Here is a 12,077-nt window from a genome sequence, read left to right on the forward strand (position 1 = left end):
AAAGAAGAAAGTCATATACACCTAGGATGGTTTGAGGGTGAGTAAATCATGGGGTAATTTTCATTTTTGGGTGAACTATCCCTTTAAATAATATTTGTCCTGTTTTTTTTTTCCTTCAGTGAAGTATATTTCTGGTTTTTAAGCTTATGCCCCAGACAGAAGAACAGAAATACTGAAAACACCATATATATAACACACACAAATCATGAACAGATGAGTAAATTATTCCACAATGGTACAATTATCCAACAATCACTCATTAAACAGTCGAGCACAGGCTTTGTGTTCGCTGGTCTGTATCATTCATTTGAGGGTACTGTAGATCACAGATGCATCTTCCACAGTTTGAACATTTGATTGCCTGAAAAAAAAAAAAAAATCAAAACAAACAGGAGCACAACAGTGTTATAGCTCTGATCTGTGCTGGTGAAGTTTTTGTTTTCTCACCTCTCGGCAGCATCAGGCTGATGAACTCTTATATCGTCATACTGACATTCATCGTCTTCCGGTCTGTTCGTCTCTTTCTTTCTGTGATACTGGACAGTTGTGTACTGAATCTCCTCAGTATCTCTGGATTCAGGAGTTTCTCCTCTGAATCTGCTGGGTTTCACACTGGCATACAGAGCATCATTGACTGTATCAGGTTCAGAAAGAGGCTCGTCATGAACTGAAACTCTCTGTGACACATCAGCATAAAGATCATTCTGAAAGACAAGAAAATACAGAATCAAGACAAATTAATCAGCTTTTTTCAGAAGCGAGGTACAGCTTTTCTACAGAAGTAGGTCTCAAAATTTCTCAAAATGTGAATTTCAAATCACATGGATGTACAATACAAGTATATTTCCTTGATTCACACATGGTGTGGAGAAGAACAGGACAGAATGAGCCTTTGAATTGAATGACGAATGTTCATTCCCAACACAATGTGCTATGATTATACAATTAGACCAACAAATCTATATTAAAATTTTTACATTTTTAGAAATACTATATGAAATGTCGTGTTATGTTTGGATGATTTACCTGTTTCATTGTGAGATCAGTTTTAACACTCCTTTTCCTCCTGTTATATTGACAGATGACAGACAATAACATCAGAACGAATGTACAGAGAGAAAAAATGAATGCTATTTTTTAAAGATTTCTAATAATTCTTGCTATATTATTTAGAACTACATTTATACAACCACTGCAGTTTTTATTGAACTCACATTATAAACCATATGATTATGATTATGATGATGAATAATCCTCCAGATGTTGCTGCGATCACAATCACATTCCTATCAGCACCAGGATGAACTGAAAGATGAAGATCATCATAATTAACAAACTGATGAATGATGTGAAGATACAGGAGTGTGTTAATAAAAGCTTCACCAGTGACAGTAACAGCGTCTGATCTCTGAGATCCATGTTGATTGTGAGCCTCACAGTAGAAGCGTCCACTCTGTAGTGCACTGAAACTCTGTCCAGATCCAACAGCTGAGCTTTGATTCTCCTTAAACCAGCTGATTTCTGCAGGAGGGTTTGAATCACTGCTGCAGCTCAGAGTCACTGAATCTCCCTCCACTATTTCAGCAGATCCATTTATGGACACTGAGACATTCTTTGGAGGATCTAACACAGAAAAATACAAAAACATTAACAATCAAAGTAAATTTGACACCAGACTAACGAATCACCCTCTATTATTTCAACCGATGGACTGATGAAGAGCACAGGATTTGTTGGAACTACACAGCAAAAACCCCAAAGTTAAATTAACTCGCCTCGCTGTTATATGAGTCCACACTCAAGAGTGTTAAAATGAAAACTGAAGCAGTGTTAAGGTTAATGAGATGTTTTAAAGTCACCATTATAGAGGTCAGTGTTTGTTTTAGTTGGGCTTTTGACCCTTGACTAGTGATGGGAGAAACAAACCTTTTTGTGAATCTTTGAATAAGTCACTATAATGGTGACTCAAAAGGGTTAGTCTTTATTCTAGTGTTGCTGCTTGTTAACATTGTTGTCTTCACTAGTGCTCAATCATGACTCAGTTAATCACTTATCTCAACTCTGGCCCTCGAGGTCCATTTTCCTGCAGAGTCTCACTCCAATCCTAACCAAACACACCTGAACAAGCTCATCAAGGCCTTTAAGATTATTAGAAAGTTAAAGGCAGGTGAGTTTGATCAAGGTTGGAGCAAAACTCTGCAGGAAAGTAGAGCTTGAGGGCCAGAGTTGAGAACCCCTGACTTATCTTATAAACTTTCACACTGTTTCAGTGTTACTTTTACCACTCTTGAGTATGGACTGAAACTCTGAGGAAAGTTAATATAACACCAGGGTTTTTCTGTGTACAGGTGTCAAGTTGACAATATGAAATATGAAAATATGAATCATAAAACTCACACATGACGTTTAAATTCACAGCATCAGAGTATTTCTCTCCATATTTATTGATGGACTTGCACTTGTATTCTCCACTGTGATCAGAGCTGATGTTTGAGATGCTGTAGATTCTTCCAGATCCTACAGCTGAGCTTTGATTCTCCTTAAACCAGCTGATTTCTGCAGGAGGGTTTGAATCACTGCTGCAGCTCAGAGTCACTGAATCTCCCTCCACTATTTCAGATGGACTGATGGACACTGAGACGCTCCTGGCTGGATCTAATATAAATAAAAATCTAAATTCACAAAAACTTTAGAAAATACTGAATTTGGATGTGAACAATATGCAGATGATCATTAACTCACACATGATGTTTAAAGTCACAGCATCAGAGTATTTCTCTCCATGTTCATTGATGGACTTGCACTTGTATTCTCCACTGTGATCAGAGCTGATGTTTGAGATGCTGTAGATTCTTCCAGATCCTACAGCTGAGCTTTGATTCTCCTTAAACCAGCTGATTTCTGCAGGAGGGTTTGAATCACTGCTGCAGATCAGAGTCACTGAATCTCCCTCCACTATTTCAGATGGACTGATGGACACTGAGACGTTTTTTGGTGGGTCTAAAACAGTAAAAAAACAAAAAAAAAACAAGACATTAACAAAGCAAATTTGACATCACACAATTGAAACTCAAGAAACACTTAATCTCATCCACTACTTCTCCAGATGGACTGATGGAGATCACAGGATTCACTGGAAGATCTACAGGTGTCAGATTGAAGTATTTATGGAATTATTGAAGTATTTATGTGGAATTATAATTTTTTGAGTAGGGCTGCAGCTGGTTAATATTGGAACATTTCAGCAAACACCCCTGTATGATTTAATGCTAAACAGTGAAAGTTAAAGAAAACTTTTAAGAAAAAGTTAACAGAAATAAAAATTAAGACTAGAATTAAAGAGGCTAGAAATATTTCTGTTTGAAATATTTCTATGACTGTTTTACCAGGTTCTGGATTAAGTTAATCATTTTTAATTTGTAAAAATGTATGTATGTATACACTGCAACATGTTAGATTTTGCTGTATTGGGCTGAGCAGTGGTTTGGGTGGCTCGCCAATGTACTAGAATGATCTAATACATCAAATAAGTAAGCTCGACCAGAGTTCATGTGGTGGAGAATAATTTATTGAAGGTAGCAGTGTAGCACTTATTTAACAGTGATGCTAGCTTGTCAGTCTTCAACATATCTTAACCCTTGTAAGAATCGCAGCTTCTCCCAAAGTTCTGACTGTGAGACGTTATACCAAAAGACAAAAGGGCTGCAAACAATAGATAATGTTAGGACCTGGAGATCCTGCAATCTGCAAGAAGTTCCTGAGGAATGCTGTTCCTTTGCTGTTCTGATTGTATGGACCATGCAGGTCACACCTTTACAGACACAGTTTCAGTTGATTGCATCTAAAACACTGTGACAATGTAAACGCATCTGAGCTGAAATATCCATAATCTTTCAAACAAGAAAAACTGTGTGGGAAAAAAATACATTACAATCATTTACAGCTTTTAACAATGTGCGATATCAAACAGGACCACGTGGAGATGCCTCGATGTGACTGCATATAGATACGATACAGATCCATTCAGAATGAATAAACACAGCAGAATACAGCGATCTGAAGGAGAGTCGACAGCATCAGAGAACAGTTTGTCTGTCAGAGCGAGTGTTTGTGTGTTTCAGTGTCTGATGTCTATATGTAGACATAGCCATATCACCCTGCAGCCCAAGACTGGGTGCCCACTGAAGCTAAGCAGGGTTGAGCCTGGTCAGTACCTGGATGGGAGACCTCCTGGGAAAACTAGGTTGCTGTTGGAAGAGGTGTTAGTGAGGCCAGCAAGGGGTGCTCACCCTGTGGTCTGTGTGGGTCCTAACGCCCCACAGTATAGTGACGGGGACACTATACAGTCTTTCGGATGAGAGGTTAAACCGAGGTCCTGACTTTCTGTGGTCATTAAAAATCCCATGGCAATTCTTGTAAAGAGCAGGGGTGTAACCCCGGTGTGCTGGCCAAATTGCCCCCCTGGCCTTTGTCAATCATGGCCTCCTAATAATCCCCATCCACTTGATTGGCTCTATGACTTTCTCTCCTCTCCACCTGTAGCTGGTGTGAGGTGAGCGCACTGGCGCCGTTGTCCTGTGACTGCCGTCGCATTATCCAAGTGGATGCTGCACACTGGTGGTGGTTGAGGAGAGACCCCCCACATGATTGTAAAGCGCTTTGGGTGTACAGCAATACACAATAAAGCGCTATATAAATGCATCATTCATTCAAATGCATCATTCATTCATTCATATGTACATAAACACCACTGATCCTCACAAACACCTTCAAAACACACTTCAATGAGCATCCGTTATAAAACACTCGACCATACTGAAATGTGTTTGTGCCTTTACCTTAATTATAATCATCATCCATTAAAACTTTACTAGAGAGACACTGGTTTGCTGTATTCAGACCTAGTTCTGACATCAGCAGTGGCCCATTAGGGGCAATGCAATAATCGTCTTTTTGGAATAGATTTGAGGATGCTGATTGGCTAAATTTTATGTCTTATGTTATATGTTATCATGAATCAGCAGTTGGCTAAACAGCTATTCTATCACACCAGAGATATGTAATCCTAAACTCTGCTAGCTTTTCAAAGACAACTTTTGAAGAGAAAACATCAATCTGTACTCACACGTGACACTGAGACGAGCAGCAGGAGAGATGTAACTGTGTCCATGTAGAGCACAGCTGTATCTGCCTGCATCCTCTCTTCTGACTGACTGCAGCAGGAGTTGATTGTTTCCGTCTCTTCTCTCAGTTAATGGCTGTGAGTTTCTGTACCAGATGAATGTTGCTCTGTCAGTCAGAGTGCAGCTGCTTTTACATGTCAGACGGACATTATGACCCTCTGTCACTCTCTCAGGAGCCTCCACCTGAAGATCTGAACACAACACACACATTATATCTAGTGCTGCTGTCATACACTGATTATTATTCAACATAATCAGGGATTGAAATTAACTTTTTCACTCACCAGACAATTTGGCTACTAAATTTTTAAGTTACCGGCCATTCATAACTTCTACTAGCCAAAAATAAAACAACCCAGAAATAAACCAACAGCTTGAGGCTGTCTACATTGAACGTGACAAAGCGATCGCTGCAAATCATTTTGTATCAGAACTAGGGGTGTGCGATATTGGCACAAAATAATATCTCAATATTTTCTGGAATTTTATATTTTGCTGAGTGTGTTATTGTGCTGATATCTTAAGGACTACCGTGGACAGCTGACTCCTAAAGAATACGAAGTGGCATTTGGATGTATTTACACATGTTCATGCAGCTTAGAGGGACATGGAATGCTTTAACCTGCAGTTACAAATGCATAAATAATGTAGATCTGAACACAACACACACATTATATCTAGTGCTGCTGTCATACACTGATTATTATTCAACATAATCAGGGATTGAAATTAACTTTTTCACTCACCAGACAATTTGGCTACTAAATTTTTAAGTTACCGGCCATTCATAACTTCTACTAGCCAAAAATAAAACAACCCAGAAATAAACCAACAGCTTGAGGCTGTCTACATTGAACGTGACAAAGCGATCGCTGCAAATCATTTTGTATCAGAACTAGGGGTGTGCGATATTGGCACAAAATAATATCTCAATATTTTCTGGAATTTTAAATATAAAAATAGAGCAAAAGCAGGCATGGTGTCTAAAACGTAAGTCTCTTGATATTACCTTATTGTTTATTGAACTGTTGTATAAAATCAATATCACATTTGTAACCATGCTGATTTTTTATTTAAAACGGCACTCTTTGTGTGATATTGATTAAGTATATGAAATGATATAACTATATACATTTTCTGCCCCCTTATCTTGAATTATGTGATCATTCTTAATGCATATTAATAGACTGAATCATGCACTGAAAGAACGCACTCTAAATGCCAACATGCACTAAGTTAATGTAGTTGCTTATGCGGATACGCGAGCACTCTGTAGGTGTGTTTTGTTTGGTGTTTGCAATATTCTCGATAATGTAATGAGTTCAGTATTTGCGCTAAACCTGCACATATTTGGCTTACACGAACTTCCCCAAGAAATTAATGAGTGAACATAACTTACAAAAAGTAACCCGCCAAATTGGCTAGTGATTTGACAGCGTTACCCGCCACAGCTGATTTTTACCCGCATTTGGCGGGTTGGCGGGTGTTAATTTCAAACCCTCTGAAACAGTACATGTGTTCGTCCTTCTGTGTCACATGACTCAGTCTGATGGTGCAGCTCTGCTGCTTGTCTCCCAGATACTGAAGCCTCTGACTGTATTCAGGATCATCAGACAGATCTGGAGGCTCTATATCCTTTACAGGGTTTTTGCTCCAGAACACTTTCATGATCTGACGTTTAGTAGGGTATGTATAAGTGCAGCTCATTATCACTGATGAGTTCTTTAGTGCACAGATGTGTGAAGGACTGTAACTCACATCCCAACCAGCACTAGACACCCCTGAAACACAGAATTCAACAGGATGAAAATGATGTTTTATCAGGTACAACAGAACATGAACACATGATGATACTTTTTCATTGAAAACAGCAACTCATTACAAGGAAATATAAGCTAATTTTCTCATAATCTAATGAGTGATAAATGATGTGAAGTTCATCATCTGCTTTTATGAAGGGTGTTGCAGAAAAGCAGAAATAAAAGCACAGAGACAAAGGAGTGAAAAGAGAACCAAGAAATCAGCTGTAAATATTTAACATATACATATTCACTTCTGAGATCATGAGCCAAAAATATTCTAGTGTTAGACAGATTTTTGGTCCAATCAGATGCTCTGAACAATGAGCACGTCCCTCCTAAACCACATGACACTGACTAGCAAATAACAGAAGACTACTGGATATTTATAAAAGGCACAAGTCCTTTGACGTTTCTCAGCCAAACTTCCTGTTTAAAAGGAAATATGTGAGAACAGGACAGAACAGAAGAAAGTGCTCATCAGCCGCTCATTGTGAGGCCTTAAATAAAATCATCAGAGTGTTTGTGATGTGAATGTAACAGAGACTCACCGTGAATCATGAGCAGAAAGATCAGAGGAAGACGAGGAGCCATTCTGACCGACATCAGTGTTAAATATATCTATAATACAGCATTAATCAGCACTTATACACTCATCAACAGTACATGTATATCACCCTATTCCTAACAATTCTCATGTTAAGACACGTACACTGTAAAAAAATAACTGTGACATTTACAGTAAAATACCGGCAGCTGTGGTTGCCAGAACTTCACCGTAAAAAAACAAAAACGTGGTGGTGATGAGAAAGTCACATGATGAACCAAAGCTCATCACAAAAACAGCTTTTCTACGAGCTGAGAAGGGCAATATATAAAAAATAGCACTCACACAAACACTAAACCCCATCATGGTGACACACGATACTGAAATAATGCAATAAACATTAATTTACATTAGATGTAAGATTAAACCCTAGTGTACACAACTGATAAGACTAAGAAGAAACATGTTATTTCAACAAAAAAACATCAAATTTGAAGGGTCTTCCAGGGAATTCTGGGAGTGTCAATTTAAGTTTTTTTCACTAAACTTTTCACTTCCAAAAAACGTATTTTTAACAGTATTTTATTGTGAAATCACATTAAATGTAATTACATTTATTCACCGAATATAGTATGGAAACTTACTGTTAACCAGTTAACAGGTTTTTACTGTAGCATTTTACAGTCGTTTACTGTTAAAATCACAATCATTTTTTACAGTGTATGTTATATGAGCAATAATCATCAGAGTGTGTTTGTCTTACCGTGTTGAAGCTCATCAGATCAACAGCAGCTTAATGACTGACTGTTTTAACACATGCACTTTAGCTTCACTGGCTTTGTGTGGTTAACACGTTTTTTTTTGTTTTGTTTTTTTACACAGTTACAGAAATATCAGTGTCCCTCTCTCAACAAGAGGACAACATTACTGGACTAAAACTACAGAAAAATAGTGCTTAGTTATCAGAAGCGGATAATATTGAGCACTTTGAGACCATGAAATGATACATTTTCCATTGTGAAGCCGCACAATTATGATTTAGTTCAGAAGTGCAGGGTAAAATGTTCAATTAGGATTTAATAGCAGGACTATGCTGTAAAATAAGAAAGCGCTTGTATCCACCACCGAACATCACTTCAGGTGTTTTGCTCTGCTGACTTAATTTTAACATTATGGCCTGGTTTCACAGACAGGGCTTAGACTAAATCAGGATTAGGCCATAGTTCAATTAGGACATTTAAGAAATGTTCATAAACGTGGCTTAGAAAAAACATTACTGGTGTGCATCTTGAGACAAAACAATGGCACTGACGTACTTTAAGATCAGTCTGTGCAAGTTTCTTTCAGTTGAAACAGCTCAGACTTACATTTTAGTCTGAAACCGGGGGCAAATGTTGACACAAAGACAATTCATCATCTGATAAATGATCTCAGTGTGAATTATTTCTTCAGTTTAGATGGAGGAAGTGAAACCAGAGCAAAGAAGTCAGTCATGAAAAACATGCTGCACTAAATATAAATTAAAAATAGTTAATGTTGATTTAAACATTATAAAAATGTGAGTTCTGTGGCATATAGTTCATGTCTATCAGCTCTGAGATCTTCTATATTCTAATAAACTCCTTTGACACATAATCCTCTATCATATCTACACACTGCCTTCTGAGAAAAAGGGCCAAACATATTCATGATCTGGTGATACACCGATGCTTGTCCAATCAGATGCTCTGAAGAGTGAGAAAGTCCCTCCCCTAAACCGCCTCACTCTGACTAACAAGTAATAAATCAGCCAATCATATTCAAGACTGTGACGTAATGAAGAACTACTGGATATTCATAAAATGGACAAGCCCAATGATATCTAATCTTCCTGTTTCATCAACATGGCACAGAAAACTGCTCATAATCACTCATTATCAGGTCTTTGATAATAAAATTATGTCAGGAATCATGTTACATGAGCTTCATCTACAGTAATCAGTTCTCATTAAAGTACGAGTGTGTTTGTCTTACCGTGTTGAAGCTCATCAGATCAACAGCAGCCAAATATCTGACTGTTTTAACACAGTGGTTAACACTCTTTTAATTTTTACATAGTTGCAGAAATATCAGAGTCCCTCCCTTAACAAGAGAACAAAATAACTTGAGCTTGCCTAAAACTAACTAAAGAAAGTTATGATCTTTTTCTATAAATTCATTTAAATATATTCACTCAAGATGTTTAGAGAACAGGATTGTGCAGCCAGACGTTCTGCTTGCTATTTCACATTTATTATCACAATTAGTGATGTTTTTGGCTCCATTTCCTTTTTTTTTTGCACCTCTTTTACTTACTTAAGTGCAGAACTTGTGCATAAAGGCATATTTTTATTTCACTTTTCTTTCATTTGCTGAAGCCCAAATGAGTTTGAATGACTTCAGGAAACCAGAGGAGGCTGACAGCATAAACTCCTCTCATTACGAAACTGACCAATCAGAACTGCATTTCAATTGTGATTTTTGATTTATAAATGCATCAGTGTTAATTACAAAGTGGGCAATACCTGCTTTGAGTTAATTTTAAATTTAAATGAATTTACACTTAAAGAATGCATATTTATATACTGTATATACTCACTTTTGCAATAACACAATACAACATCATAAAAAAAGACCCGCTTTTCCATCAGTTGCTGCATGGACAGAAAGGCTGTAGGCTTCAACTAATACTATATTTTTTTTACCAGGTATAAGTAATTAACAGGTTCGGTTTTGTTTTATATAATTAAGGAATTTTTTTTTTTTTTTAATAATTATGTATTATTACCATGTATTGTTTCAGCCGCATTTCCTGTTTACCGCGTCGTCGACGTAATTACTTTGCCACTAACCAATGAGAAGCGTTGTGGGCGGGGCGACACGTGCAGCCCCGCCCCAGGTGCAGCCCCGCCTCGATCTGCAGGCTGCAGCCGGGTGTACTTGATAATTGGTGTAATTGGTATACTGTATAGTAAAGAGCGAGAAATATTTCTGATACATACATACAATTTTAATCTATTTCTTTTTAAAATATAAATGGCGTTTTAATTTTTAAATATGTGATACTGTAGTTTTTTGTGTATTATTATTTGTTTGTTTATTTTGTCCATAGTCTGATTTTGGACCTCTTTTGGACCAAGTTTGATGATGATGATTATGTAGGCTATATACTACAGAGGAAAAATTGCTACCAAATGATTGGTTATTTGGGGAAAATATCATCGCTGTCAAAAATGCTATTTATTATTACGATATGCAGTTAACTTTTCATATCAGCAGACAATATCCCATACAAAATATCCTCAAAAAAGCACGGACTTACTGAGATATTTGGTGCTGTAAACAATTTATTCTGAAGCAATATTTTCAGTGTTCTATCAGCTTTTACATGAATTTCCCCATGAGCTGATTTGCTACAGATGTTACCAATCAAATTAAATGTTTTACACAGCAAAATTACAACTGCAGTAAATAATGTTATGATATTAATGGTTTAAATAACATTTTTAATATACAAATAAGAAATGTTGGGGAAAATGCATACTTTCAAACATGAGACTAAACCGCCAGTAAATCACTTATTCATTCAACCGATTCCTTCAAAACTCTGAATCATTCAGTTACTAAACACTGAGTGTTGCTCGGAGAATGTGCAATAGTTCTGTTCGGATCTTTGTTTGGAACTGTTTTCGTTGGTGAAATAGAGCAAAACAGTCAATATTGAGTCTAAAATGTAAGTAACTTCACATACTTAACTGCTTGTTTGTTGAACTAAAATCAATGTAACATTTGCAATCGGGAAAATATTCAGCAAAAATCTTGTCACGGTATGTTACTTAACTACGTCACAATGAAACATTTTGAATTTTGACCTCAGTATGTTTGTTCTGTGAGTTTCTTTATGTGTGCCGTACTCATTTGATTTGATTTCTCCATGAAAGTCTCTCACAGACACAGACAGCGTGACATTGATACCAGAAATACACACTAGCCATCATCAATCGCTGTTTACGCTGAATCTAATAAAATCAGAAGAATCATGCTCGCGTTTCGAAGTGTCACTAGTTATTTTTTGTCACTTAAGTTTTAATCAGGCTATTTGTCCTGTCGGGCAAGTAAAAATCTCAAGCCATCTTTCAGGAAACTTGCATTAACCCATTTAAAGTAGCTTTAGGATCCTGCTCAGACAAGAATACACACCAAACATTTAACAGGACTACATATGACAAAACATACTGACAGATAAAGAAGCAAGCAGGTGTATGTGATTAAAATATAGAATATGATTCATAAAACTCACACATGACGTTTAAAGTCACAGCATCAGAGTATTTCTCTCCATGTTGATTTCTGGACTTGCACTTGTATTCTTCACTGTGATCAGAGCTGATGTTTGAGATGCTGTAGATTCTTCCAGATCTTACAAACTTTCCTCCTTTAAACCAGCTGATTTCTGCAGGAGGGTTTGAATCACTGCTGCAGCTCAGAGTCACTGAATCTCCCTCCACTATTTCACCAGATGGACTGATG

The 12,077-nt window shown here is 37.2% G+C and overlaps 1 pseudogene; it reads right to left on the reverse strand.

Moving 5' to 3' along the window:
- Positions 1-303: 303 nt before the first annotated feature.
- LOC107731108 (B-cell receptor CD22-like) lies at positions 304-7,588 on the reverse strand (annotated as a pseudogene).
- Positions 7,589-12,077: the final 4,489 nt, after the last annotated feature.

Source organism: Sinocyclocheilus rhinocerous, unplaced genomic scaffold (genome assembly GCF_001515625.1).
Source record: "Sinocyclocheilus rhinocerous isolate Xijiao unplaced genomic scaffold, SAMN03320098_v1.1 scaffold6695, whole genome shotgun sequence".
NCBI lineage: Eukaryota > Metazoa > Chordata > Actinopteri > Cypriniformes > Cyprinidae > Sinocyclocheilus > Sinocyclocheilus rhinocerous.